Raw genomic sequence first — 7,753 nt, 5'->3', positions numbered from 1 at the left:
CATGTACAATAGGCAGATAAACTCTCACACTAAACCGATGTCACATAATCATAGGAATAGTCCCATAGATTTCTCTCGTGTGCATCATATATAAACTTGGAGTACATACCTGTTTAACCTTTCGCATTGCGTATATTTATAAGAAATTCTTATCACGAAGTCTTACCCAGACATAATCTCCACACGTAGTCATCGGGTCTTACCCGGACATAATCTCCACACGTAGTCATCGGGTCTTACCCGGACATAATCTCCACACGTAGTCATCGGGTCTCACCCAGAACATATTTCCAAGTTTCATGTACATTTAATCACATGTTACAACATTCACATTAGCCATTCGGCTTTACCACATAAAATATCACACATATATTTCACATTAATCACATCGGCCATTAGGCCTTATCACATATACATACACTTTCACATTCATCACATCGGCCATTAGGCCTTATCACATATATATACACTTTCACATTCATCACATCGACCATTAGGCCTTATCACATATATACACTTTCACATTCATCACATCGGCCATTAGGCCTTATCACATATATATACACTTTCACATTCATCACATCGGCCATTAGGCCTTATCACATATATATACACTTTCACATTCATCACATCGGCCATTAGGCCTTATCACATATATACACTTTCACATTCATCACATCGGCCATTAGGCCTTATCACATATATATACACTTTCACATTCATCACATCGACCATTAGGCCTTATCACATATATACACTTTCACATTCATCACATCGGCCATTAGGCCTTATCACATATATATACACTTTCACATTCATCACATCGGCCATTAGGCCTTATCACATATATATACACTTTCACATTCATCACATCGGCCATTAGGCCTTATCACATATATATACACTTTCACATTCATCACATCGGCCATTAGGCCTTATCACATATATACATCTCATACATATTTCATATTTTTCTTGTACATCAATTTCAGCAATAGCTCATAAGCAACTCAAATAGTTTCATCAAAGTTTACAACAAAATCACCCATTCCCTACAAGCAGTTTTTCCTGAGCAACAGTCACTAAATTGCTTATAACTGGAGCTACAAAACTCAAAATCAATTGCCGTTAATTTTCCCCGAATTTAGACTCATGTATCCTTCATCCATAAAATTTTCAGAATTTTAGGTGTGGCCAATCAATACCAGATTTTTCTTAAAGTTTCCCCTGTTTCACTATTTGACTAATCTGACCACTCTTCACTACGGATCAAATTTTTCATTGTACAGAATTCATAATGGGTTGTTTTTGATTCCATTTGAAACTAGACTCATTAAGGAGTCTAAGCATATAAATCTTATCTTATAACCATTTTGTACAAATTATAATGATTTTCCAAAAACAGAACAAGGGATTTCAGAGTCATTCCGACATCGTCGCACAACTTTAAATATCTCTTTATAGGAAATTTCTTTGCTTCCACGGTCTCTTTTATAAGAAACTATACCAACTAAGCTTTGATTAAATATTTTATTCAGCCTATAATTCCACACCAACAATTTATAGTGATTTTCTAAAATCACATTACTGCTGCTGTCCAAGCAATTTATTACAATTTGCTCTTAACTTTCCAAGTCCAAACACTTATGAACTTACCATTCGGGTTTAAGACATATCATGGCCACATCATATCTTATCAAATCAACTCATTATGTCCTATTATGATTGAATTTACTCAACGGTTAATCGCTTAAAACTTACCTCGGATGTGGTCAAACGATTTGGCTATTCAATCACTTCTTCCTTCCTTATCCAACTTTGATCCTCTAGGCTCTTGAGCTTAATTAAACAAACAAATTGACTTAATCATTTGAGCATCAAAAAGAGGAATACAAGGCACTTAGCCCATATTTATACATTAGACATTAAAGTCACATACATGTGAAATCATGCATCAACTCAACATATTAACTCACATCCCTTTTAGCCGATTGTCCTAACCAAGATAAAGGCATCAATATGCTTGCCTCTAACCGAATGCATGCACACCAACTCCCCTCATGTGGCCGAATATGCATGTCCATGTTGAGGCCAATTATACACTTAATACCACACAAAAAAAATAGCATACGTTCTACTAACTAACGCATTACATATTGTAGCTCAATACACATCTCTCATTTACTTCATAACCGAAACATCATCACAAGCAAATATACACCTTGAAATAGTATATATGTCATACCAATACATTATGTGCAAACATATATTCATGTAGGTGCAAGGGCCGAATCTCAAGTTGCTCATATCCAAATATAAACACATATCCAAAGCTCAAATCTTACCTACCATGCAACATGCATGAATCACACTTATGGATATACCATGGCCGAATGCACCACAACACCATACCGTTTCAATTTGGTCATGGTTAAACAAAGAACTTAGTGTCTCACTCAAAAATGCTAAAAGAAAATCCAAGAGTCCTCAATCCCCCATCACATGTATCATTATCAAGCTTCATATTTAGCATGCAATGGCATTAACACAACATCCACCTTGGCCGAATATCATTCCCATGACATAGCAAAGATTTGAACCATGGCTAGTTAGAACTCAAGCTAACTACAAAAATATACATGAATCTCATGGCAAAACATCAAACTTACCTTAATCTAGGTACAAGTATGGCCAAACCTCCTCCTAATCCTCTTCCAAACCAAGCATGAAGCAAAAACCCCCCTCCTTCTTCCTTAGGATTTTCGGCCAAGAGAAAATGAAAGGATGAACAAATTTTTTTCTTTTCTTTTCTTCAATGCACGGCAATGGGGGGTTCACTCACACACATTTTTTTTTCTTTCTTTATTACCCATACCTATTTGTTTATTTCTTTTCTCCCATGATGTACCAACATAACATGTCTAGGACATGTTTTGCCCATGATTCCTTGTCATGGCCGGCCACTAGAACTTGGGGGGGGGGGAAATTTGACATACAAGTCCTCCCTTTGACTACATGCACTATTAGGTCCTTATAGATTAGCCTATCACTTTTCAAAAGTGTCACACAAGTCCTACTAACTGAATTCACATGCAATCGGCTAAATCGAAGCTTGAAATTTTCACACATTCTTATTCACAAATAATAAGCATAGAATATAAAAATTAATTATTTTTTGTAACTCGGTTTTGTGGTCCTGGAACCACTTTCCGACTAGGGTCAAATTAGGGGTGTCACAACTCTCCCCCACTTAAGAAATTTTCGTCCTCGAAAATTTCTACCGATGCGTAGTTTAGAATAACGTCCTCTTATTGAATTATATTCATATAAACATTAGCTCATCGATAGCAATTGTAATTCATTATTGATTTCATAAGCAATAATCACTTAATTTAATTCAGAATTGCATTTCAAACACATATCAAGCACATATTAACATGTAAAATTCACATCATCAACCCACATTTTCATCCATGTATAAGCTGTAACCTGGCCGAAAATACACATATACTCAAACATCCTTTATAACTCCATCGTATCTCAATATTCAACTTAACTTACTTCCAAAATAAAATTCAACTTCCACACACCTGAACATTTAATTCATTCAGCACATACGAACATACCTCATTGCTGGAATTTTTGCAAGCGTATTAACTGAAATTTTTACAGCAAGATTGCTCGTTTCGAATCACGCACCTTGAATTTAACCGGATATAGCGACTCGCTCGATTGTCTTCGGGACATAGCCCGGTTATAGTGATTCGCACAATTGCCTTCGAGAATTAGCCCGGATTTAGTCACTTAGCACAAAAGCCTTCGGGACTTAGTCCGGATACCATTCGAATAACCAAGCACATATATCAAAAAATCAATACACATCCTTATTACATTCTCATTACCAAAGCTCAAACACAAGACACTCATCATATTTACAATTTCGGCTCAATAGCCACACACAAAGAGCATGATTTCGATTTGCTCAAAACATGATCTAATTAAATCATAATTTAAGCTCTATTCACTCAAGAACTTACTTCACATTACCAACCCTTATGTTCATACACAAAAGATCAACTTAGCCAAAGGCCGGTAGCTCGTTTATCAACTGAGCGAATACTTACTTGTAAGGGCTCAACTAATTCAAGCACATATAGCTCTTACAATGCCATATCCTAGATATGGTCTTACATATTCTCACATCTCGAGCCGATGCCATGTCCCAGGCATGGTCTTACACATTATCTCAAATCAATGCCTTCGTCCCAGACGAGGTCTTACATGAATTCCACTTCACACACTTAGTGCCCACTGACCGATCTCGCATTCATAGTGCTCGATTAAAGGGATTTACACACGCACAGTGCCTCTAATCATTCACACACATAGTGCCCTTATTCATTCGTTATTACACATTGAAATGACTTACCCAAGTCTATAAACATCACATATGTACACTTTTAAACATATCGTCTCATATAAATTTGAATTCGTATAATAATAAACACTTAAACTTTGCTCAATTTACCGGCACGAAGCCTACTAGGCACGGAGGCCCGGATACACGTCACCAGCATAATTGCTCTTCGGGACCTAGCCCGGATACATCACTAGCATGAATGCTCTTCGGAACTTAGTCCGGATATATCATTAGCACGAATGCTCTTCGGAATTTAGCCGGATATAACCACAAGCACAATTGCCTTCGGGTCTTAACCCGAGTATAGCAACTCACACAAATGCCTTCGGGTCTTAGCCCGGATATATTCACTAGCATAAATGCCTTCGGGACTTAGCCCGGGTATCATTCAAATGCTCATGTACACATATATCAATAATCACGACACATCCATATTTCATTCTCAATTCTCATGTACATATACACATATAGCAATACACATTAGTATATCATTTACATTACTTGAATACAAACACAACATGCTTATCGACCATTCAACTTCCAGCTCCATAGCCACATACAAAAATCACATATACCCTTAATTCAATCCGAATCGAAATTCAAATACTAGTACATGATACGTACCTGATCAACTTAATAATTTAGGCATATCTAAGTGAAGTTATATCGCAAATTCTCATAGTCGAAGCTTGCTACACTCGATCGGGATCAAGATTCATTACAATACAAAGAACCACCTTTTAATAGTCAAAATCATCACACTATCATTTTATCACTTTATGGCATGTATAAATAGACTCACGCGTGCTACGTTAGTCCTAGAATCGACTAAACCGTAGCTCTGATACCAATATAATTGTAACACCCCGTACCCGAGACCGTTACCGTAGTCGAACACGAGGAGCTAACCGACTAATTCATTTACTCTCGCAGTCCAATTAAAAATTTTCCAGACGACTGGCTAACTGCGTCACTGTCACCTTAAAAAATCATAACTTGAGTTCCACAACTCGAAAATCAGATTCGTAATTTTTCCCTGAAACTAGACTCATATGTCCATCTACATATTTTTTCTTAGAATTTTTGGTAGGGCCAATTAGTACAGTTTATTAGTTAAAGTCTCCCCTATTCCAGGGTTCGACTACACTGACCTCCATGCATTACGAAAGGGATATCTCCATGTACAGGGCTTAAATACTGATGCCGTTTGTTTCTATAGAAACTAGACTCAAAGAGGAATCTATACATATATGGCATCACTCTTAATTATCTCTGGTTAATTTACAATGAATTTCCAAAGTTGGAACAGGGATTCCAGAAACCGTTCTGGCCCTGTTTCACGAAAACCTAATTATCTCTTAACATACAACTCATATGACCGTTTCATTTCTTCCATATGAAAGTAGATTCATCAAGGCTCATTGACATAATTTATTCACTATTTATTTCCATCTCTACTATTTTTAGTGATTTTTCACATCCACATCTCTACTGCTGCCAGCATCTATTTTTAGGGTAGACTTTATCTAACACACAGTTTCTATGACTCAACTAACCCTCATGCATATATAGTCCAAAATATAATCATGATGAACCATTCTAATGGCTGATCGTTGCCAAACATTTCCATGCCTCTTAATGAGCATATACATATCGAATGATTATAACATTATGCCCAAAATATTTATAAGCCATTTTCGCATGGCTATCTAAAATTATACAAATCCAAAGGGTCCATGACCCACAACAAAAGGGGTAGTCCTATACATTGACCAAAATTGTGACAGCCCTAAATTGACCCTAGTTGGAAAGTGGTTTCGGGACCACTAAACCGAGTCATAAAAATAATTAACTGTCATAGTTGATGCTCATTATATGTACATATGCATGTGTGAAAATTTCATGTTTGGATTTTGTTAATTGTAAGTGAATTTTATTAAATAGGACTTATGTGAGAAAATTTAGAAATGTGCTAGGCAAATGTAGGGTGGCCTATAAGTGCATGTTGTGAAAATGGTGGGTTTGCATGTCAATTTACCCAAATTTAAGCATGATGGCCGTCCATGCTATGGGTGGAAACATGTTGCAAACATGTTGGGTTAGTGGTTATGTTAGAAAGAAAAAAAAAAAGGAAAATATGATGAAAACAAAAGGAAAAAAAAAAGTGTCCATCCTTTCACATTTTCTTTGCTTGGCCGAATGTTCTAAGAAGAAGGGGGGGAAGAGCTTGAGAAAATCAGCCATGGGAGTTTGCTAGACTAAGGTATGTTTGATGTTGTCCATGAGATTCATGCATGTTTTAGTTGTTAGTTTGAGTTCTACCTAGCCCATGGTTTAAATCTTTGCTATGAGATGGAGATGATATTCGGCCATGGGTGTTGTCTTCTTGTTTGATGTTTGATGTTTGATGTTGTGGTGATGAGGCATGAAGATGAGTTAAGTTTCGCTAAGGTAGGTTTGTGTTGATGTCATTTGCATGCTAAGTGTGAAGCTTTGTAATGATGCATGTGTATGGTACTCTTGATGTTGTGAATGGAAGTAGAGGAAAGGTAAAAGAAAATTTAGGTAGAAATGTGGATTTATAGGATGTTACAAGTATATGTAAAGCCATGCTAGGTTAGGAAAAATTCGGTCAAGTGTTCATGAGAAGAAATTTTGTGTTAGGTGAATTAAAGATGATAGTATAGTTGATATCATATATATATATATATATATATGTATGCATATTTGGCTATCAATTAAGAGCATAGGTGATGATGAGTCTAAGCTTTGTACATTCGGCCATATATATATATGCATGTGATTGGATTATTGATAGTAGGGCGATAGCATATGGCTATTAGCCGAATAGCTAAAAGCACGAGGCAGCAAGATAAAAATTTTACCATGCCGTTCCGTTTGTCATAAAATCATTAAATGTGAATACCAATATATGTAGCAAAGGGGTTGAATGAGTTAATTTATTTGTTTAAGCTCAAGATCCTAAAGGAGAGGCGTCCAACAAGGGAAAATCAAAGGTCATCGAGTAGCCGACTTGGAATTAATTTACCCAACATAAGTAAGTCACTAAGCGTATATTTTGTATCGATTTAAATAGACATGATGTCTATGTAATTATGCCGAATGAAATGATAAATTTATATACATGTATGTATGTGGTGATGAAAGTATTGAATGAAAAGAAAAGAGGTGAGATGTATTGAGTTGTGGATTTCGGCACTAAGTGTGCGGGTATAAATATTTATGATCATGAGATTGCACTAAGTGTGCGGGTTTTAAATTTGTACAGCACTAAGTGTGCGAGTTTGATTATATAGCACTAGGTGTGCGAGT

The sequence above is a fragment of the Gossypium arboreum genome, chromosome 3 (genome assembly GCF_025698485.1).
Source record: "Gossypium arboreum isolate Shixiya-1 chromosome 3, ASM2569848v2, whole genome shotgun sequence".
In the NCBI taxonomy this organism is placed as follows: Eukaryota; Viridiplantae; Streptophyta; class Magnoliopsida; order Malvales; family Malvaceae; genus Gossypium; species Gossypium arboreum.
The sequence above is the reverse complement of the archived record's forward strand: the minus strand, read 5'-3'. Positions refer to the sequence as shown.